The sequence below is a fragment of the Notamacropus eugenii genome, chromosome 4, assembly GCF_028372415.1.
Source record: "Notamacropus eugenii isolate mMacEug1 chromosome 4, mMacEug1.pri_v2, whole genome shotgun sequence".
Lineage (NCBI taxonomy): Eukaryota > Metazoa > Chordata > Mammalia > Diprotodontia > Macropodidae > Notamacropus > Notamacropus eugenii.
Genome location: NC_092875.1, coordinates 344429857 through 344454377, shown reverse-complemented (window position 1 = coordinate 344454377; position 24521 = coordinate 344429857). Strand labels below are relative to the sequence as shown.

The 24521-nt window shown below is 38.8% G+C and overlaps 1 long non-coding RNA gene across 1 annotated transcript in view; it reads left to right on the top strand.

Moving 5' to 3' along the window:
• Positions 1-4646: 4646 nt before the first annotated feature.
• The window catches only part of LOC140501557 (uncharacterized), a 36486-nt gene continuing 16611 nt past the window's right edge, over positions 4647-24521 (top strand). Inside the window, exon 1 of the long non-coding RNA XR_011966231.1 lies at positions 4647-4757. This is a non-coding gene — a long non-coding RNA (uncharacterized lncRNA). The remainder of the gene's footprint in view (positions 4758-24521) is intronic.

The window sequence follows — 24521 nt, the reverse complement described above, 5'->3', positions numbered from 1 at the left end:
TTCTCAACTGAAGGGGAAAAAAGACGGGCTCATTTCCATTCTGTTCCTAGGAAATATGCATTTCTAGAGACAAAGAGGGCTAGCTGGGCTGGGGGGGAGGGGAAAGGGAGGAGGGGAGGGGCACAGTGGATAGAGTACTGGGCCTGAAGTGAGGAAGACCTGAGTTCAAATTTGGCCTCAGAAAAGTAAAAGCTCTGTGACCCTGAACAACTCACTTAACCCTATTTGTCTCATTTTCCTCAGTAAAATGAGCTAGAGAAAGAAATGGAAAACTTTTCTAGTATCTCTAGCAAGAAAACCCCAAATGGGGTCATGAAGAGTCAGACATGACTGAAAACAATTGAATAACAGCAGAAACAAAGAATAAAATCAATCTATTTAAGTGACAAAATGGGGAACAATAATTGCTTAGATTTTATACAACGAATACGTATGCATAAATGCGTGGGTTTGTGAAGCTATAGGCAGGAGTTCAGCAATGGTCCCTGTATTTTTCTTTCATTTTCTTATTCCAGGAAAGTTAATACAGGATTGTCAAAGAAAAACTTTTTTGTCATCTGAAATTTTTTTTCCTCCTTCATCTGCTTTTCAACTGGTCTGGAGCCTACACTTAGGTTAGCAGTACACTATTTCAGATAATAGGGAGTCTTGCTGGTTGAAGAACAAAGATCATCAGATCTGTCACGACTGAAAAAAACTAAACAACAATTGCATACTACAATACTTATTACTCTGTTCCTTACTATTTGGCCTTAGGAAAATAAACATCTCTGGGTTTTAGCTTTCTCATATGATAAATGAGAAAGTTATATCAGATGATCTTTAAAATCAATTAATTGACAAATATTTATTAAATTCTACCAAGTGCCAGATTATCAATCTGAGACACCAGATGTATCATAGCATCTTTGACAGAAATAGGCAAGTTTGGAAGAGGGGACAATTTAAGGGGAAAGCCAATGAGTTTGATTTTAGACCTCTTGAGTTTAAGATGTCTTCAGGACAGCCAATATGAAATGCCCAGACTTCTGTAACTTCACTCAGCTATTCAGGAATAGGACTAGAGAAAGGAGACGATGAGGATAATCCAGGCTGAGATCTGACAAGAAAAGAGCCATGAGAGAATATGGAAGGGAAGGACTAAAGAGCAAAAGCCATTGTAGAGATGAAATGGCCAACTACTGAATTGAAATTAGAGATGGAAGCAAGTGAAGTTCGATGGTGGCAATAGTGGGAGAATATATTAAAGGGTGAAGGAAATGAAAATTTCAATGAGGGAAAAAATCAAGTCAACACACCCTACCAAATTATATGTCTATAATGCCAAAACTTGATGTTTTCTGAGGTGCCTTTAAATTCTAACATTCTGTATGATTCTGTGATTCCTCTTCTGTTTTGACAAGGGCCTTTCCTAACACTGACCTAATATCATGAGACCCTCATTCTTGGATGAATGTTCATAGTCTTATTCTCTTTCTACATTGAACTAAACTATTATCATTTGCAAAGTTTAGGCAGGGATAAATATGCAAAGATGTGTGGCAGTAGAAGCTGCTACAAATATGTTTGTAAGAAGAAAAAATGCACAAACCTTCAGGGAGGGCCTATATATTTATTATTATATAATATTGCATAATATGTATATAATTACATAAATATTACATATTATCTATTATTACATAGATTGCAGGATTGGTATTTTGGGGTGAGTGCAGACACAGTTAAGAATATCTTTAAGAAATCATATGATTTCAAAGTTGGAAGTAACTTTATCATCTAATAGCAAGACTTGTAAAAGAGAGAGTATAAATATTGCTGTCCCCATTTTACACGTTAGAAATCCAAGATTATTTTTTTTAAATCAGAGAAACTGAGTAAATTTTCTAGCTCCTATCCCAACTAACTCAGGTAGGAAAACTGAGGTTTGCAAGGTATAATTTATTGCCTATGCTTACAACCTAGTTACTGGCAGAGCCAACACTTCTGACTTTCAATACATTATGGTATCTTTGGGGTTTCTAGGTTAGTAGTAGAAGGATCTAGGAAAGGTATAACAATGGTCCATATAAGTTCTTGGAAATGAATGTTTTAGTGATGATTTTTCAAAATTGTTGACATTTCCCAATGATTCCCCTAACCTCGATTGAACTTTCCCTTGTAGCAAAATCCAATCAAGCAAAACAAATCAGCTCATTGACCAGGTCTAATAACATATAGCCCATTCCATACCTCAGTTCTACCACTTCTCCACCAAGAGGAGAGAGGCACACTTTACTATCAGTTATCTGAAGTCATGACTAATCATCACACTGATTGTTTTTATGTCTTACAATGCTGTTTTCTGTTAGCTGGATATTTTTAGCTCATTTATTTTCCAAACCAGATAATTTTGTCTTCCTGGCTTTTACTTCTCTTGGAGTAATATTTGTTTGTTAAAACACACACATACACACAATCACTTTGTTTACTTTTTTTGACTTTTGAAAATTTGATTCTTCTCCAGGAAAGATACTGTCCATGATTGCTTTTTATCTGCTGAATGTAAAATAACTATCAATGTTGATTTCAAATTTGAATGGGAAATGAAAATGGCATACATGTTGATCTTCTGCCACATAGTGGTCTGAAGGGAAAACCAGCAGCACAAGGGAGAAAGCTGCGTTGACTAGAAGCATCTGTGGTCAGACTATTAAAAAAAGCTCCTTTTGACTTGAATATAAATGGAACAGCACTGAAAATGCTGGTCCATTAGTTGATGAACAGGGAACACAACAGTTATTTTCAACCTCTTCCAATGATTTCACATTATAATACTATAAACTATGAATGAATATCCCCACAGACTTGGAATTGAGAAACATCATGTCTTCCTATCAGGGGTTGAACACCATTCAATTATAAAGTATTCCTGTGGTATTCATTTAGAGGAAAAAGTTTTTAAAACCATATAATTAGATGCAGGACTATATTTTCATTAAAACAATTTCCATGATGTAGCCAAGAAATGTTATAGCTCTCCGATTACAAAAGCTTTCTGTGAACAATAGGGTCATCTTAAAAGGTATGCCAGAGCATATTAGAAAAGCACACACACAACCTTTCCTAATGAGGAGAGTACTTAGGAACACATGTTCTGAATCTGGTTTATATTTATTCATGTTTACACATCTCCAAAACAATATGTTTCTGCAGAACAATAACTGGTGTTAATTAGACAGTTCTAAGTAGTGCCAAGGCTCATTATTTCCTGCCCCAGAGCAGCCTTTAATGGAAGAATGAGAAAGCCAAGCTGTCCTCATTCCATTGCCTCTCCTTAGTAATCCCAACTCTTTGTAGAATACTACAAAGGGGGAAAGAATGACACTGGTTCTTTTATTTTAAGCTTCATGTCTGTCCGTCCATGTTTCACACTGAAATTGATTGCAAGGCATGCCAGACACCACTAAACATCACTCTTGATAGCTTCAATATGTCTGGGTGTGTTTCTGGCACGAGAATTCAGGATCTGAGGCCATATTGTTTTAATTAACAATTTGTAACCCAGTGCAATCTTGGAGATTCATATTTTCAGAGATGTTATGGTAGCCGGCACCATGAAGGCAGAATTTCTAATGTCAATCATTTCATCGTTTTGTAACAACAGCAGTCAAAAGAGGGAAATCCCTACAAAGCAGGATTGGGGAGAGCCTCTCAGCTATGGAAATTGGTGTTCCACTCTGAGGTTCCTGGCAGAGAAGTTCCCCCTAGAATTTAGAGAAACAAAAACAAAGCACAGGCTGGGTCAGTCAACTGAAAGAACACAGGATATCATTCATTTCCGTCCAGGATGAACAATGCTAAGAAACATTTAGGTATGTTGATCACAGTTCTTCTGGAGGTGCAAGGGACATCAGAGATGATCTGGTCTAGCTCCTTCAATTTGTAGATGGGGCAACTGAAGCCCAAGGTGATGGAGGAAGTAAGCACTAGGCACAGGTATTGAAATCATTTCTTCTAATTTGCCCCTAAATAGAAAGATAAAATCTTCACAAAAGAATTAGCCAAGTATAAATTTGGAAAGGGCAGTTTATCACATTCTGCCCTTCTAGTTAACATGCCATTTTCTTTTTACTGGTTATGTAACATTTGTCAGGTTACTCCCCGTCTCTGAGCTTCAGTTCCTTCCTCTGTGAATTGAGGATCTAATCCTATCTAACAAATAAACATCTTTGTTCAAAGCACAGCACCAAGTGCTGGGGATACAAAGACATGAAAAACAGTCTCTACCTTCAAGGGTCTTACATTCTGCTAGAGGGGATGCAGCATATACAGAGAAAACTTTTAAACCTTTTTTTTCCCCAATATGGACCTGTGATTTCATTGGTACAGTCAATAGTCAATAAACATTTATGGAGTGTCTACAATATGCCAGGCATTGTGCTAATCACTGAGGATACTAATAGGAAAAAAGAAAGACCATTCCTGCCCTCCAGCAGGGCATAACACATAAGAGGAAGCTGAAAAGCAGGGGCTGGTATAATGGAGATGTCAGAGATATCACACAATGGCACAGTCGAGTAAGAAACAGGATGTTCTGAGCTGAGTAACCTCCTTAAATGGATGTTGATGGCTCTACCTTCCAGTCAGAGGGGAAGAAGGTAGGAGTTCTAAGGCTAATTAGATCTTTCAAGAAGATTAGATTTTCTCAATAATGAGCTTTCATGGTCGTGGTGAAGTCTGAAAAGTCCCAGAGTATGAGAAATGAGGTGAGAAATGAGGTAAGGAATTCTTCTTGAGGACACTCCCTCTACTAAGTTTGGTCAGAAACTATTCTATAACTTCAATAATCTTAGAGTATTGATTGAGAAGTAACTTGTCCAGAATCACAGGGTCAATATGTGTGAAAAGTGAGACTTCATCCTAAACTTCTGAATACTAAAGAATACTTTGCATCCACTATACCATGCTGCTTCTTACACAGATAACTATGTGTATGATGATTTAAAGAGAGGAGGGTTGGGTAGGATATACCATCCCTATATGTATCTTAGATGGAGTGAAGGAGATAGTCAAGGGAGTCAAGCATATTAAGGAAATGGGAGGCCAGAGAATTTGGGGAAATATGAATGTATATTGAAGTTCCCTAGTTTAAGGGCAGGGGTTGAAATAGAGAGGAAGAATGTCACTTAAGAGCTAAGCTCCTTGAAAAAAAGATACAAAATAAGCAAGAGACTAGGAAATATCTGTTACAAGAATCTGGATTGGGAGTTATCTCTGGACAGAATGAGCTTCAAAGGTTGAGATGCTGTTGAATGATGGCTACAGAGGGAGGGGCTGAAAGAGACAATGAGGTATGAGAAATATTCTCATTATTCTTTGGAACCAGTGAATATATAAGGTGTTGGATGAGGATGGGAAAGAGAAAAAAATACAACCAGTTCTGGGGGCACAAAGATTAAAAAACTGGAGACATACTGCCTTTTGAGAGGAGTGAGGCAAAAAGTATGGGAGGAAGAGGTAGGTATAAGATGAAGGGAAGTATACTAATGATTTCTATCATTAGAGGATTCCTAATAGGAAATTTCAAGAGGTCAATGGAAAAGGCAGGCAGAGCTTGATTGGAACATGAGAGCAACAGGGCTGAGGTTCACAGGAATAAGTAAGTGGTGGTATGGGAGAGGGATAGTTTTTGATTAGGTAGCCAAGGATTTTGTATCACCAGTTTGGAAGGATAAAATGTGATGGGAGTTGGCTAGTCATAGGGGAAATATTACTTTTTGATTACGGACAGAAAGTATCAGCAGATTTCAGCAGCTCCAGCAATAATGGGAGACTTGAGTAGGACAGTCGGTCGTTCAGCAGTACCCCTTGGACTCTCAGCTGCACCTTGAAATATAACCATGCATCATATGTTGTCCAGGAAAATCCCAATTTCAAGAAAATAGAAAGCAATTTTAAATAAAAATAATAGATAATTATTTTATTTATATTATCATATATTATGTTTTTATTATTGATAATAACATAATAATTTTAAAGTAGCTTTGAAAAAGCAATATGCTTTGTCAAAGCTTGCATCACAATTTTTGGGTAGGAATATATGATCATTTAGCAATAGGGGTCAAAAGGAGGCATCCCTGGCCAACGCTATGGCAGATTAGATTGGAGGCTAAAAGGTCAATAAAATGGCAATTGTAATAATCCAGATGGGTGGTAATAAAGGCCTGTACTAGAACTGAATAAATATGAGAAACCAGGCAGAAGAGATGTGGTAGAATTGACAGCACTAGAAGGGCTCCCAAGAAGGTTTTGTTCCACATTGGTAGAGAAAAGTTTCCTCACCTGGGAAGTTCACTAAATGAAATCAATGAAATGCCAATGAAAACCCCAGTTCAGACTAATCCCTGGCTTTCTAAGAGTTAGGGATGAAGGGGACTTTAAGGGTCAGCTAACATAGCTTCCACATTTTATACATGAGGACATTGAAATCTAGTAAGGTGAATTGATTTGTCCAAAGGAGAGGTTCCCAATCTCATTTCGTCTACCACCTCCTTTAAAGAAATCTACTTTCTTTAACTTCTTAATAGTTTTTTTAAAATTTGAGCTATTTCAAAAAATACAATTTTTATATTAAATTAAATTTAATAAGATGAAATTTAACAATTTATCATAAATTTGTGGGGGGTTTTCCCACACTGAAATTTTGATGGTACAATATTGCATCATGTCACTATATAGTATCATATTGTTAACAAGTTATTACACGCACATATTCCTGCTCATGCATACTGGACTTCTCTGCAATGTGCCACATGCTTGCCTGTCAACACTTACTTGTTAAGACCTTTCAGTGGATTTGACCATTGATTAGTGATAACTTGCATCTTGTGTGTTTATTTGGAAAATAATGTAATCTCTACAACTTTAACTCTGTTACACAACAAATGAAATATGTACAAATAATTTTTCAAAATTTCCTTCCCTTCTCTTCTTTGATTAGGGTTCCACTTCATTTTTATTCAATGCCTCCAAACTGCACCTGAGGCTACTACCCTACGACTACCCTACCCTGGATCATTCCAGTACCCCCCGGGGGTGGGAGGGGAGTAGCCCCCATTTTGGGAATCTCTCGTCCAAGGTTTCAATGGCAGTAAGACACAGAGGGCTTGACCCAACCTTTCTGACTCCAAGTCCAGTTACCACTGATCTCATCACTAAACCATACCTACCTTCAAAATCTAGTTTTGCACAGATCTAGATCTAGTTTTAGACAAAATCTAGAAAAGGACAGCAGTGTGGTATCATGGATAGAGCACTCTATTTGGAATCAGGAAGTCCAGAGTTCAAATTCTTTCTCTTACTGGCTTTATGATTCTGAGCAAGTCACTTCAATGTTTTCAACTTCAGTTTCCTCATCTTACAGGTAAGAGAAGTTACCCTGCAAGATTGCTAGGAGGATTAAAGGAGATAACCTATGTACAGTGCTTCACATCCTTTAAAGAGATGTAAAGAATGCTAGCTATTCAATATTATTAATTTTTATTGATAGTGTTATTATCATTTGTATTATGAAACACACTGCTTAGAGGCAGTAGTAAAAACTAGAGGAGGAGAGTGGAGGAAATTGTCAAAGGAGATAGTTTAAGGAAGAAAGAGAAAACCCCAGTTTAGACTCATAATTTCCACGTTAAGGAGTCAGGGAAAAGATGAAAAGTCTAAAAAAGAGAATAAAGAGGTAGGAGGAGAACTAAACATGTGTGATTGTAGCTGAGGGAAAAGGGAGTAACTGGTAGAAGGTGAACAACCGTATCAAAAGATGCAGAGAAAATCAGAAGAATGAGGACCAGGAGAAGATAATTGAATTTGGTAATTACATCATCCATGACTTCACCAAGAGGAGCTCTTAGAATGTTAGCCCCCTTCCAGTAGGGATATTTCCTCTTTGGATCCCCAGTATCTTGCACAGTGCAAGACATTGTTGTTGGTCCGTCATATCTGACTCTTCCTGACCCCATTTGGAGTTTTCTTGGTAAAGATGCTGGAGTGGTTTGCTATTTCCTTCTCCAGTGTGTCCCCATTTTACAGATGAGGAACTGAAGCAAATAGGGGTTAAGTGACTTGCCTAGGGTCACACAGCTAGTTAAGTATCTGAAGCCAGATTGGAGCTCAGGAAGATGAGTCTTTGGCCAAGCACTCTATCCACTGGCCCCCTGATGCACTTAATAAATGCTTGTCGATTCATTATAGATTTGGTGGCTCCCCTGGAATACTAGTATCCAGCCCTGACATAGCACTTTAACTTTTGCAAAGTGCCTTCTTCTTATATAATTCATTTAACAATCCTGTGAATTAATAGGTCAGGGACAATTCTCACTCTTTTACAGGGAACTGAGGCACAGAGAAGGAAAGGACTCACTCAAAGTCACATAGCTAGCCTGGCCAAGAACCGAGGTTTTTAGACTCCTTTCAGCATATACTCCTCTTACCCTGTACTCCCTTTTCTGAGTGAGGGTGGTACTCAGGAAGGGAGGCTGACCTAAGAAATCCAGGAGACTACATTTTCCAAGCCTAAACTAATGTCACCTGGTCTGACAAAATGCATTCCTTTTATAAAACTTCTTTAAAAGTATACTGTAGGGGGTGGATAGGTGATCCAGGATGATAGAGCACTGGCCTTGGAGTCAGCAAGTCCTGTGTTCAAATATAGCCTCAGATTCTTACTAGCTGTGTGACCCTGGGCAAGCCACTTCACCATGACTGTCTCAAAAAATAATTTAAAAAAAGCATAATTTACTTTCTTGAAATCAAGATTTTACTGAAAAGAAGAACTGATGATACATGTCATTCTCTCTTGAACACTGATACAGAACATCCCCAGCTACTCAGATTGCTAACTGGCATTGGTCTAAAGATCGCTTTACAAAACCACAACATCTGAAAACTTGTGAGATGCCCAGAGGCCATCTAACCTGGCCCACACCTAGCTAAAAATCATTTCTGCAATACACTCAAGTAGGTGTCCAGCTTCTCGTCCAAGACTTTCCAAGAACAAATATCCACCACCTCCCTAAAGAGCTTTTGGCTTTTGGATTGTTCTGAGAATTAGGAAGGTTCTTTGTGCGCTAAACCTTTTAAACTTGTCTCTGCAATTTTCTCCAGACCTTGCCTCCAGTTCTCCCTTCTGGAACCAACTGGAAAGGACTCTCTTCATCTCTGTAACTCCTCAGATACCTGAGGGAAGGCTTCCCTTTTCTAGATTTACCATCTTAGCCCTCTTATTGTCACGACTGACACTCCTCTCACTAATCTTGATCACTCTCTTCTGGACATTTTCCAGATTGTCTCTGACCCCACCTAGCATATGGTGTCCATGATAGAATGTTGTACTCCCGGGTTCCCTGACCAAGCCTTGGTGCTGGGGTGTGACTATTAGTCCCCTCACTGTGAACACTATGCCCAGGGGTGTGCTGGTAAATATTTAATAACCAGTTCTCCATGGAGGAAAAATATACACAGGACTCATTTTTAAATTTAGTCTACATTATTCACTTATTCCCTATCATTTTCTTAAGTCTGGACAATCAACAAACCAATAAAACAAGAACTAATTTGTAGGACTTGATGATCTGGGTGGTATAAACCTCCCAGACTAAAGATCTGACAATTGGCTTTCATGAGTCAGTTCAGACTAAGTCCAGCATACCCTAAATTATGCCTCTCTTTTTATAGTCTAGGATAGCATTAGTATTTTTGACTGCTGGACCATACTGTTGCAGTCATGTTAAATTTGTAGGCCACCAAAGCTAGCTCCACATTTTTTTCATGAGAACTCTTGTCTAGCCAGGTTCCTGACCCTTTTATATTTGTGAAACTGACTTTTTTGAACATGTGTAGAACTTGACACATCCCTATTTTATTTCATCTCACACAAATCTGGTTTTGTTTTAGCCAGTTTGGAGATCAAGGCTATGTCACCTGACATGTTAGATATCCCTACTGCTTTGTGTTCAATGGAAATTTACCATCAACTCCTTGTCAAATTCATTGTTATTGATTTTTTTAAAAAGTTGAATGGCAAAGGAGCCAAGACAGATCTCTGAGGCTCTCTATTAAAGACCTCCTTCCAGATTTATGCAGACCCCATTAAAGTTTTTCTTTGGTCCCAGTCACTCAACCACTTTTAAATCAACCTAAGTTAGCATCAGCAAGCCCACATCTCTCCACCTTATCCATAAATATAGTGTGAGAAACTTTGTCAAATGCTTTGCTAAATTCTAAGCATACTCAGTATGTGCTGGTCTACCAGGATAATTATCAAAATAAAAGAAAAAGAGAAATGAGTTTAGTCTGGCATAGCCACCCCTCCTCCCACCCCCACAGCCCTTTGCCCCTCCGGAATATTTTCCACATCAGAAAAGTCTTCTTAAGAGAGAAGGAAAGACCTCTCTTTGAGAAGGGCCCCCGGGGCCCTTCAAACCAACTTTAAATAGAATCTATAAGCAGAGTAATTACTGTTCCAATAACCAAAGTGCCTACAATTTATCTCTATTTACATTCTTCTTTCTGCCCTTTGGTGGAGCACTTAAGTCAGCTACAGGCAGGATTACATCCTCTTTTTAATTACATTTAATTAAATTAAATGACCCCGTTTTTTTAGCTCACCTTTCTAATGTGCTTTTCCTGAAAGGTGGGCTTTATACACAAGAAGAACAGGTGGATTAAAAATGCTCAGCTCTGAGGTCAGATTTCTGCAGGGGAGTGCATCACTAATCAACTTATACAACTTAAAAAAAACTGTTTTTCACTGACTTCAGCAAAGAAGGAGAAGGAAACTAGAAGGCAGTACCAAAAGAGTTGCATGGTGACAGTGAAAAGATCCCCTGGATTTAAGATCAGATGTCCTGGACCAGGATTCTGTCTCTGCTATTTAGTTACTAGCTGTGTGATCTTGGTCAAGTCATTTCAGTCTTTTAGGTATTCGTGTCCTCATTCTATAAAATTAAATTTTTGGATGAGATGAACTCTTAAGCCTCTTATTCTCTTATAGCTTGTGTCATGATCCTGAGGAGGGAAAACAAAAAGGTGGAGTCCTTGAAACTCGGGTGATCTAATGTAGCCCTAACATTAACTGATTGGAAAATGTTTAATTAAAACAACTGCTTTTTAGGTCTACACAATATCAAAATACAAAAACTATTTGGCTGATTGTTTTCAGTGAATTGATGTTTCTGGAGGTGTTACGTAAAGATAGCCTGTCTAATAGTTTCCATCAAAGGAGGAAATGCACCCATCTAAATTATCTGAACAAGGGGCAAAGTTGAAAGCCCTGAGTTCATGGGTATTGTGTTTCCATCACACTGCTTCCTGACTTTAGGCTGTAAAATGAGGGTTATGGACTAGATGATCTTTCTTTCTCCCTTCTAACATTCTATGAGCCAGGAGAGGGACTGTTAGCAACCTTGGCTGAGCTGAGTTAAAGATGGAAGGTTAGTCTTTCAAAGTAATGAATGGCCCTCTTGTGCTTCTGTTTGATTCCTAACAATCAAACTCTTTCAAACTTTAATCCTCCCTTCTTTCCATCCATTGATTTCAATGGATAAAATTTTTAAAATGTAGAGAGGTGGGGGTAGTGTCCAGGTTGTGTTTAGTCCCTTCCTTGCTTAGGCCACATCTATTGAGCATCTACTTCATGTTGCGGTTGGTGCTAGGTTATTTCCTGCAAGAAAATAGAATTGTCTGACAAGTGTAATGGAGTCCATCCCATTGGAGCCCATTGGGGTTGATGTGCCAAACTGATGTGACTTCCTCACACCCATGATGCAGCCCTGAAAGTGCTCAAAGTCCCTACAGGACCAAGCAAACCTCTAAGGTGATCTCCTCAATTACACAAGCTTCCTTGACCTCAAGGAGTTTACATTCTGTATTTGGAGAGATTAGATGGATAGATGGATGAATGGATGGATGGATGGATGGATGGATGGATGGATGGATGGATGGATATAGATAGATGAGATAGATAGACATTCATACACATATGGAAGAGTAAGATGAAGAATTACAGTATTAAATAGCAAGGGAAACATGATATCTGAGAGTCTGATTCAGACTCTAGATCAGGAATCAGGAATTCAGACTATTAGATGACCTACTATCTTTTAAATACATCCTATATTTTCTCATTTTTATTCTTTTACCCTAGTCATCCCCAGTGCCTGGAATGTCCTTTTCTCCCATCTTCTCCTGTTGACAAACACAGCTTTCAATATCCAACTTAAATACTATCTCCTCCATGAAATTTCTTCAGGTCCTGCCAATCAGAGGCATTCTTGCAGCACTTTGTATTTGTCATACATTCTATTCAAATTTGTATCATATTTCTCAGTATACCTATCCTATCACAGCAACTAAATTTCAGGCTCCATGAGGTTAGAAGCCATGCTTTATTTATGTTTATATCTTGCTTAAGGACTAATGTGGTATTGCTGTATACAGTAGGTGTCTAATAAATGTGTTAACTTAATATAGTGAAAGGGGTACTGAACCAAAAGTATGTAGACCTGGCTTCTAGATCCAGTTCTATCATTAACTTCCTGTATGACCTGTGTGAACAAATCACTTAACCTCACTGGTTCTCAGTTGCTTCATATAGAAAATGAAGGGTTTGGATTAGATCTCTAAGGTCCTGTCCAGCTTGAACATCCTACAATTCTGGGTGTTTACAAAAGAATTTAGTGACTTATTCATATTCATGTGTAATAATAGCCTAGATTTATTAAGACTGGGAGCAATGAAGAGCTCTATACTAGTTAATTATTTGTCTCCTTTATCAATAGATACCAGATATTTCTCTTTCCTGATATAGCAGTTGCAGACTCCCAATGTAGCAAGAACAAATCAACCAAAATAAATACCACAAATTTATCCCCAGATTAGTTTCAGTTAGAAAGCAATGTTATTTTTTCTACCCATTTTTATTTCTGACTTTCTAAAATCTAAACTGAATGAGACCCCCCCCCATTCTACTTTTCTGTCTTTTTAGTAGAGTCTTACTTTTCTAATTCCATGATTTCTAATTTATTCTTCTCTCCTATGACCTTGCCTCTGAGCACATTCTATCCCAGTTTTCAAAACTCTCTATAGTCCTAAAGGACTGCATGATAAAGACTGGATCAGTGATTTTACTAATACATAAAGCTCCTTTTAATATTAACATAGAAGAAGCTCCTCTTACCAGTTCAAGTTAGCATAGTCTAGTCTTAGACAATTGCCTAGAACACTGATTGGTGAAGGAATTTGCTCAGGATCACACAAACAATTTGTCTCAAAGGTGGAATTTAAATCTGGGTCTTCCTGGCCAGCCCTTTATCTACTATATCATTCTACCTCTCTTCTTCAAACCTTCTTAATTAAGATTATCTACAGAACACCAAAATAACCACAGAGAAAACAGATAAGTTTAGTCAATTACTTGTATATTAATGTTTTCTAGACAGAGGGTCACACTCCTTGCTTCAATGTTTAAAGGGCTTAAACATGTAAACTCAGAACCACTATGCATAAATTTCAGCAAATTATAGAGAAGATTGGTGATATTAAAATACTAAATGCTGGCAAATGTTCATATTGCTTTCAAAAAGTAGGAAAGTCTGGGCATGATGGTACTAGCATGTATTTTCCTGCTGCTGTGGGAGGCTGAAGCTGGTGGATCATTCGAGTATGATACTTCTGAAGTCGAATAGGGTTTAAGGCAATAGGATGTGTTTGGTAAATGGCATCATTATGGTGAACCTCCCAGGAAAAAGGAGCCTTTAGGCTGCCCGAGTAGAGGCAAACTGATCTAGGTGAGAAATAGCATAAGTCTGGGAGAACTCAATTCTTCTCTGGCATGATTCCCAGGCCCTTCATCACCCCAATCACCCATCTCTGGACACTCGCTGGTATAGAAATGGCCTTCATGGCATCAGAAATGAACCCAGTACTTCAAAGTTGGTCGGAGCCAATGCGGCAATATTAGCAGCAATTTAATCCTGGAAAACTGTTCCCCTCAATGAAGTCTAACATTGACATTTACTTCTTTATCTGTTAACACATATCGTGTTTGCTGCTCACTAAAAGATCCTGCTTTCTTGCCACAGCTCCCTCATTATATATATTCAAAAGCAAGTCTTTGATCCCAAGCAGAGTGATATATGGGTCAGCAGGTGGCACAATGGATAGAGCGCCAGGCCTGGAGTCAGGAGAACTTGAGTTCAAATCTGTTAGCCCTGTTTGCCTCAGTTTCCTCATCTGTAAAATGAGCTGGAGAAGGAAAGGACAAACTGCTCCAAGATCTTTGCCAATAAATCCCCAAATAGGGTCACAAAGAATTTGTACAACTTAAATGACTGAACAAAAGTAACACCGGGCTATACATCAATCCCTTTTAATTGTTGATCATGGAGGAAAGTGTTCCACTCAGAGTCAGAGAATCCGTGACTTTAATTAAATCCCTTAACCTCATTGGGTCTCAGTTTCTTCACCTATACAGGAAGGGGGTTGGATTAGATGATGCCTATCATCCCTTTCAGCTTTAAATGCAGGATCTGAAAATCAGACTAGATTAAGCTCAAGGTTTGAGCCTTTTCAGTTTTCTATTTGTTTTTTGTTCCTGATTCTGTCATCAAAGATTAGATATCCCTCACAGCTTTGTGTCATTTACTGATTTGGTAAGCATTCCACCTATCCCTTTTTCCACATCATTGATAAAATGTTAATAAAAGCAGAACCAAGGAAAGATCCCCAGGGCAATCCACTAAAAACCTCCTTCCAAGTTTACATCAAACCATTAATGACTACTCTTTGGGTCCAACCATTCATCTAGACCCAAACTCTCCTAAATGTATAATCTAGCACATATTTTTCTAGCTTTCCTACAAACTGCCCCCTAAAACAAAAGCAAAAAAAAAACTTGCTAAAAATATTTGTAAACTAGAGCTATTGTATTCAGATTTACCAATCTGTCCAAAAAAAAAAGAAAAAAAAGGAAATGAGGTTAGTCTGATACAACTCATTCAGTGCTTACAATTTTCATCCAGAATTCTTGAATGTATCTCAAATAACCCTACCCTTTTCTCAGAACAGTAGGTATGTCCACTTTCAAAACAGAAGATGACAATTGTATTTTGTGTAACCTGGACTTGGGCCTTCCTACAGAGTCATTGCCATAAAAATCTTGGAGGATCAAGGGACCCAGTTAGTCAGGTAGACTAACCCAAATTCCCAGGTACTGATGTTCTTGAATTTGACCTTGGACAGACCTTGGGGCTCAAAGGGTGAGGATCCATAAAGGGAAGCCATAAAGACTTATAAGAAGGTTGTGCCAGCCTGGGGCAGAATGTTGACCCAAGGCAGAGAACAGAGGAGGCATCAGAACATTGGATAGCACCTGCATCATTGATCATTATTCAATCAGGCAAGTCTCTGGCTCCCTGTAGAACTCCATGATGATACTTCTGTGGACAGGACCAAGCATCTGTTACACTTGTAAAAAATAATCAACAGGTTTGGAAAGGGCTTCTTGACTCCATCAAATCACCTCCCTTCAGTGTAAGCAAAGCTTAATTAGAACAATGGAGAATTATCTGAAACTTAAAGTTTTCCAGCAAACACTCCAGAATTTCTCTTAGCAACCATGTCCAATGCCCCAGATACTTCAGTTCAAGAATTCTTTTCTTCATGTGCAAATCATATCTTGGTTTTGATTCTATGCTTACTGGAGATGGAGAATAACTGACTGCAATCCTTCCTAAAATTGTCCTCATATTCTCTTAGACAATTATTGGGTTACTCCTGTAATTTTTCTTTTCTAAAATAAACAAACCTAGTTCCTTTTTCTCAGGAGTTAAACACTCTATCCTTTTAATAATATTTAATGCCTCCCTCAGGATCTTTCGCTGTTTCTCTATATCCCTGGGACAGGGGTTTCCTGTATTTAGCCATACGGAAGAAACTCTGATCTTCCATGTTACTGGAAAAGAAGCTCTTTCAATAGATAATTGATATTAGTGATATTTCTTTCTCAAAACATTAAAGATGAAATTAGCATACCTCAATATGCTTATTATAGGTAGTAATATAGGGCACTAAAATAGATTTAAATTAATCTTTTTTCTCAAATTCTTCAAATTATCCTTTGTCCCCAGGGATATAGTATTATCTACCCCTTCTTCCTCCCTCAAGGTAACCTGCAACCAAATTGGCTTAGGAAATAACTTCCCTAAGGAAAAAAATAGACATGATGTTATTTTTATAGAATCCAATGCTGGGGACAGGTGGTATTTTTTCTAATGTTATACATTTGTTTATAAGAGAAGCATTGTGGCACAGTTTGAACACTTACCTCATAGGATTATCATGAGGCTCAAATGAAATAAAAATATAATACTAAAATGTAAAAACATGTAAATACATGTAAATGCAAAACATCACTTTTTACAAACCTTAAATCACTAAATAAATGTTAGCCGTTGTTGTTGTACTTGTGAAGTTAGAAGAGAGAAGGTTTATCAGTCATTGGGGCATGAGAAAAGGAAAAAGGGGATGAGGCTGGAATTGACTATGACAAGAATCTCCAGGGATATCTCTTAGCTATGGGACAAAGCATCAGGAACTGTCACCATGTATCAGGATATGGAATGGGATGGGGGGGTGCAGTGTTCTGGGAAGCTGAGAGGAGAATGTCTCTCTGTAGCTCCTATCCTCCTCTTTGAGGAGAAGGGCAGCAGATTCTGCCAGGCTCAGGAACATTTAAGGGGTATCAGGATTAGAGAGGCTACTACCATAGCTGTTAGGTTGCCCAGATTATAAAAATCCAGTGTCACTGTGAACACCCTTGTCTGAATTGGCAAATTCAGATGGCCAATACTACAGTGACTCTGGGATCCCCACTTTGCTCAAGGCAAGTACTTCATTGACACCAGCACCTGTGAACATTGTCTCGTTCCCAAATACCCCACAATAAATACTGACGTTGTAATGAATGTAACTGTCTATGCGCAAACACACACACAAGCACACACACACACACACACACACACTCACACATACCTCCACGCTTCTTGGTGACTTCCTTCTCATTCACATCTCATAGGAAACTGATCAGTCTCTCCACATCAAATAAGATAATGCGTGCCCAATAGTGGCTGCTATCTGCCTTGACCAAATCACTCATAAACCAATAGCCTTTCTATGTAAGGACACCCCCAAATAGGCCCCTTAACCCATTCTCAAATGTGAGAACTCCATTTATCAATGCAAATTAACAACTCACCTGTGATTTTATAGTTTTAGAGAGTTATCTGCTGTACATAGAAAGGTTAAGCAATCTGCCCCTGCATGGCTAGCTGGCCCCCGCTGGTCACACGGTTGGCAAAGGAAGAACTTAAGTATCCTTCTTCCTGCCACAAAACCTAGTCATCTCATCACTGTAGTAGCACGAGTAACAATAGTATAGCAAAACTAGCAGTACACTACATGTTATAATATACTTAATCCATATTACTACTATAATTAGTAATAATATAACTAATATACTTAGTAATAATATAATAATGCTAATAATACACTACATACTAATATACTACAGTAATGATACAATAATACCCATAGCAGTCATATAGTAACTAACAATACACTATATACCATACTAATATATTTAATAATATATGGAAATGCTAATAATATTAATATAGTAACACTACTATTACACTCTATGCTATGTTAATACATTTAGTAATAATGCTAATAACAATAATATAGTAATAGCAGTAACATACTATATACTCTACTAATATTATATAGTGATAACATAGAAATACTAATATTACTAATTTTACTAATTGGCTGTTTTTAATTTTTTTCATTTACTAATATTACTAAAAGTAATACAGCAGTAATGACCGAGGCCAACACATATGATGATTTAGCACTTACAAGGTCTTCTATATGTTATCTCATTTGAGTCTCCAATAAGGCACCAAGGCAGAAAGGCCTTGTTAGGCCAGGCTGATTAGAGATGGAGAATAGCTGACCACAGTGCTACCACTGAATGGTCTCCATCCCACCCAAGCACCCATCTTCTCCCTCTGGTCTTGGGGAGGCTCAGCCACAGTGCGAGGGAGAGTTCAGTACTTCAGGAGGCAACCTTGGGCAAGTCATTTGTTTCTGGGGTTCAGTTTCTTCATTTGTAAAATGGAAGTGTTGCACTATATGGCCTCTGAGGTCCCTTCTACCTCTAAATCAGTGATGCTAAGAGGTGGGAGCAGCTGGAAGCTTTTGTCATCCTCTCCCCTCTATCTTGCCTTCATGTAGAAGATATGACTCCTTTAGCCCCCAAATAGATATAAGCACTGTTTCTGGAGATAATCTGGTACTGGAATGCTGCTGTTCTAGGGGTAATAGATTTAGAGTTGGAAAGCACCTCAGACCATGGATTTAAAACTAGAAGGGACCTTAGAAATCATCTAATCCAAGCCCCTAATTTTATATATCAGAAAACAATCCTAGAGAAGTTAAGTGACTCACCTAATGTCGCACTGACAATAAATACCAAAGGTGGGATTTGAATCCAGGCCCTTGCATTCCAAATTCAGTGCTCCATCTTAAAAAAAAAGAGAGAGAAGAATTTCAGTAGATACAGATGTAATAGAAGCACATCTTGGGCATGGAGGATAGTCTTTGACAAAAGAGTTAGTGAACCTGGGTTCAACTTCTGTTACTACCGTTGGACCTCAGGCAAGAAACTTGAACTCAATAGGCCTTAGCTGCTTCTTCTATAAAATGAGAGGGCTTGACTCTATTACCTCTTAGATCTCTTCCAACTATAAATCTATGATTTTTAGGTTCCTGTATTTCCCCTAGATTGCAGAGTGGTTCACAATCTAACCTAGTGAGAAAAGGCAATCCATGAAAGGAAGCAATATAAAATGTCTGGAATGCTAGACAGGCAGCCACTTAAAGTTTTTGGATGAAGGAGTGAGTGTTAAGATCTATCTATTAAGATTATTCTTTTAGCTATGTGAAGGGTGGAGTAGAAAAAGGAAGCAATAGGAAACAGGGAGATCAGTTGGAATAGTTCTGTCCTAGTCTAGACATCAGGTGGTGAGGGCCTGGATGAGGGTGATGGTCATGTGAGGAGAGGAGGGGAAAGGAAGGAGATGAGGGCTTACTGTGGAGGGAGAATTGGTAGGATTTGACAACTAATTAGATTGTAGTGGGGGAGGAGGTGAAGGAAGATGGAAGAGTCAAAGATCTCTCCGAGATTTGAGAGCTAGGTGACTGCAGGGATAAGAGTACCATTCAAAGAAACAGAGGGAAGTTGGCAAGAAGAGGCATGTGTAGTGGGAAAGTGATGAAGTTCAGTTTGGGAGCATGCAGACCTGGGACATCAAGATAGAGATACCAGCAATCAGTTGGGGATTTGGGGGTGGAGATGGATTTGAGAATAGTAGAACATTTTAAAGTACGGTTGTCGGGATTTTCCACTTTGGAGAGGGGGGAGAGTCAGGCAAGTTTAAACTTAATCTGAAAACTGAAGATGTCCTTTTATTTACTTTAAAAAAACAACCAAGAATCTCCTACAGTTATTTCTGTTTCACCAGCAGGCAAAGATTTGTGAGAAGGTATTCTAAGTCAAGAGACTAGTGTGAGAAAAGATGTAAAGTTAGACATGTACAGGAGGCATTCAGTAAGATCTTTCACATGCCCTTCTCTCAAAAGTAAAAGCATAGCATAAATTCAAACTAAAAAGAAAACCTGTGAGCTGATCATATAGAGCCTTGAAATACTTTTCCATTTTGTATTTCCTTTCCAAAGTATCATTCTCGAGGTGGAAGAAGTGGACATGTTCATACTCTGAAGGTGAGTGACCTCATGAGTTTCAGAAGTCTAGAGGTCCTAGGTCCAAAGACTAAAGCTCACTGATGGCAAAGTTTCTGCCACAGTGAAGAAAACAACCAAGAAATCAATTCAAGTCAACAAGTATTTACTAAGTTTCTACTGGGTGCCACCCACTGTTCTAAGTGCTGGAGATACAGATTAGGGCAAAAGTAGTCCCTGTTCTCAAGGAGCTTACAATCTGGTTGTTGTTCTTCGTTCTCAAAGAGGGCCCAAATGACATCACTATGCTAGAGTCAAGTTTCAATATTGAGAAAGACAATATATAAACAATTACATGCAAACGAGATTATATACAGGATAAAGTGGAAATAATCTTAGAGGGAAGGCTCCAGCATTAAAGGGAACTGGGAAAGGCTTCTGGGAGAAGGTGGGATTTTAGCTGAGACTTGAAGAATGCCATGAGGGCATTCTTCTCTCCCAAGAAGGGAGAGATTTCCAAACAGGGGGGACAGTCATGAAAATTCACAAAATATGGGGATAGATTGTTTTGTGCACAACAGCAAGGACTTGGCCAGTGTCACTGGATTGTGGAATGTGTGGAAGAAAGTAAGATCTAAGAAGACTAAAAAGGTAAAAAGGAGTGAGGTTATCAAGGGCTATAAAAACCAGACAGATTTTGTGTTTGATTCTGGAGGAGCCACTAAAGTTTATTGAATAAGAGATTCACATGATTAGAGCTTTACTTACTTGCTTTGATAGCTTGAGTGGAAAACAGTTAAGAGAAGCCCAAGCCCTGCACCCCAACTCCTCCTTATTCCTTGTTTGTCCAAAGATGGGGATTTTGAGGGAGATGGTGCAGAGCCAAAGTGAAGTATAAAATGATTGATCAGCAGTTTTGCAAAATGCTTTATGTTTAGAAAAGATTTAAGCATGGAGCCTCCTAAAAAATTATAATAGTAGACATTACTGAATGATGTCTTAAGTTATTGTGTCCATGTGTGCCATGAACCTTTTGTGTCTTTCAATGTTTCTTTAATGTGTAGGAAATAAATAACTTGCTCTGTGCCTTATTCACATTATATATCAAGTAGACTACTTTTTGAGAAGACTTAAACATAAGCCCAAATCTAAGTTTAAATAAGTTCCCATTTCCAGATTTTCTCTCTGCTGACATGACTCAGCACTTTTTTTCTCTTGAGCTTCATATAATCAAGTATATCACTCAATCCAGATCCTAGAAGATGTTGTCTACCAAGCTCTAAGACATGCCCCTTCCTTTCTCAGTGAATTCTATATCTGACACAGTCTTCCTCTTTACCTCAAATTCTCCCTTTATTCTAGATTTCTTTGATATTCATTTGCCTACCCTAACTTCCTAGTTCCTTAAACTACTCAATTCCCGTGACTTACTCCTCCATACCACTCCAGCTACACACAAAAATAGTAATAAATTTTAACTCCCCCTATATCTGACACTTCCAAAACCTACTCTTCATCCTCACCATGACTTTTAGTTCCTTCATCCCTCAGTACCATCTATCCTAAGTCATACCCCTGGCCTAACTACTTCCTCCTCCCTTCCTAATCTCAAACCCATCATGAACCACTTTAGATCTATACTGCCCTCTACTCTTAAATCCCCCTTTCCTTATCATGTTGCCAATCACACTTATCCTAATCCCTAACTCTGAAAAGAACTGGAAGAAGGCATGAAAATAAGCTGCCTGGGTTTCACTATTAATTTCTATTAGTTCATATCACTGAATCCTCATTGCAGCAAGGAAATCCTACTCCTCCTCCCTAACTTGCTCACTAAAACACTCAGTGCATCAGCTGGTCCAGATATGCTATTCTTTCCTTAAGTTTGTGTCTCTCCTCACCTTCTCACCTGAAGAGCTTATACTGTACTTCACTGAAAAGAAAAATGGAGGCCATTCCCTGAGAGGTTTTTCTTCCCTTCCTCTCTTTAGATCTCTCTGATACCATCCCTCCAGATCTCCTCTTTCACTCCAGTCTCTAAGAATGAGGAGACATTTTTTGCTCACTAAGGTCAGCACTTCTGCCTGTATCTACCTGTAACTGCCTTCATCCCATCTCCTGTCATCTTCTCTGGCAGATTGTTCCTGCCTCTCTCATCCTCAAGCTCTCCCTTTTTAGTGGCTCCTCTATTGCCTACAAATGATCTCATGCCTACCTATCATTAAAAGACTTTCACCAGATTCTACCATGTAGACTACCTATTGCCCTTCATCTCTCCTCCCTTTCTTAGCTTACATCCTTGAAAAGTAAAACCTTCATTTCCTCTCTTTTTCATTCTCTTCTTAATCTTCTGGAATCCATTCTAAACTCTTATCATTCAACTGAAACTGCTCTCTTCAAAGGGCCTAATGATCTCTTAATTCCCAAATCTAAGTGGCTTTTTCTCAATCCTCCTTCTTGACTACTACAGTAGCCTTGCCAAGAATACCCCAGATGGGGTCACAGAGAGTAGGATAAGACTGAAAAACAATTGAACAACAACATTTGACATTTAAAGCCCTTCACAGCCTTCCTGCCTCTCCATTCTTCTTATATACTCCCTTTCATGAACTCTGTGGCCCAGTCATATGAACCCACTTGCTACTCCTCAAACATGATGCTTCATCTCCTGCCCCCACATTGTCTCTATACCTTTCATTGGCTGCCTCCCATTTCTGAATTTTCTCCCTTTTCCACTTCTTCCACCTTCCCATCTCACCACCTTTTACAATTTCTGGCTGCCTTTAAAACCCAGTTCAAGTACCACCTCCTACAATGCCTCTGAGTCTATTTCCATCTATCCTATATGTGCAGATATATAAAAATGTTGTTTTCCCCCATCCAAATGTAAGATCCTTGAGGGCAAAGACTGTTTTTGATTTTTTTTCTGCGTGACTGGGCTTAAAACATAGTAAGCACTTAATAAATTCTTGTTGATTGATTATTCCCTGGATGTCTACAGTAAGGGTTTAACAAGCTGAGGGTTGTAAGTAAATCTAGTCCTTCCCTCACTAGAAACTGGATTCCCCAGGACTGGAACTGGGATACATGTCCTGCATACTTCAAGGGTAACTGAATCCCTCAGTGGAGAAGGTGGCAGACATGGTGCCTGAGTCTGGGTTGACCCAGCAGTGGTTTTCCATACTTTATTATGTCAACTTCCTGTTGCTAAACTGTTGTAAAGCTTGAAGCAATAACTTCCATGACTAGAAAAGACAAAGTATACCCCCCACCCTGAAGCATAGATTTGGAATGTGGCAGGAAAATAAGGAACCAGAATATGTTTCCAACCCCAATTCAATCCAGTAATAGCACCCCCAAGGACTTACTCTCCCAGCCCCCATTCTCAATGGCAAGTTGGATCTCTAGAGGGTAACTGCTTCTCTTTTTTTCCCCTCAGAAAAAGGATAAAGTCTAAGGGTTTGAAATTTCTCATACTTGCACTCTTAAGCTCACATCCAATACACTCTCCCATCCCCAATATGAATTAACCAGTTGATATCAATTAATATATATACTTTTGCAAAAGTATATTTACTGAGAAGATATAGCAATGACAGAAGTTACAAAACATCCCTTGAAACCAGAGACACACTATCTCCCCTGCATACACAAATTCAGTCCCTAAGGAGAATGAGCTCAAATTTAGAGCATAAAGGTATGGAGACACCTATTTTAAGAACTCTCATGACTGAGAAGTCCCTCTTGGCCTAGTAGTCCTTTTCCCCCTTTACTGCCCCCTCATCCCCCTGCCATTATTTCTTGGTATTGCAAAGCCATGAATGAGCTGCTTCCTTGGTCAGGTGAACTAGCTCCTTTCATAAGTTGGTGTCATACCTGCAAAGTCAATCCACTGATGGGTAGGGTCAAGCAGATTGCTCCTCACTGGACTCAGCTGCCATTGTTGCTAACTTTGAGGAAAGCTTTTATGGCTCTTCTGATTTTTCAAAGCTCATGAGGTTGTAACTTAATTTACCTACAGTCAGTAAAAACAGACAAAAGAAAGAGAAGTACCACACATTTGTGGTCACACGGTGACAGGGTGGGAGATCGCACCCACAGTCTCTCCTCTAAAGGATGACCCACAGCAAACTTTTTCACTCCAAAGACATCAGGAAAGAGACATGTGCAAAAATAAAAAAGTACCAAAGGAGAATATAAATGATTTTGCAAACTCAGTTCTACTCAATCAATAATCCATCAAAAAACATTCATTAAACTCTTATTGTAAGCCATAGACAGTGTCAAGCATGGAAAATTTAAAGAAGGACAAAAATAGGGCACTTATCCTAAAAGAGATAATCTTCTAATGGGGGGAATAACATTGAACAACTCTTTGTAAGATATAGACAGTGTTAGGGAGAAGGTAATCGGAAGGCACTGTTGGTGACAGGGTGGGGAGGAGACAGAAAGACTTCTCACAGAAGGTAGGATTTGAGCTGGGTCCCTGAAGCAGTGACTTCAGTACCTGGAGTGGAGGACCCTTGGCACAGGGCACCACTATTGCCACCTCAAAGCTGCCTTTCTAGAGCTAGAGCCAGAATCCAGGCAGGTGTCTCCTGGGGAGTCAAATTTACATAATGTGAATTTACATAAAGTAAGAACTGTCTATTACTGGAGAAAATGAAGCATAAAAAGTCCCCACTCTC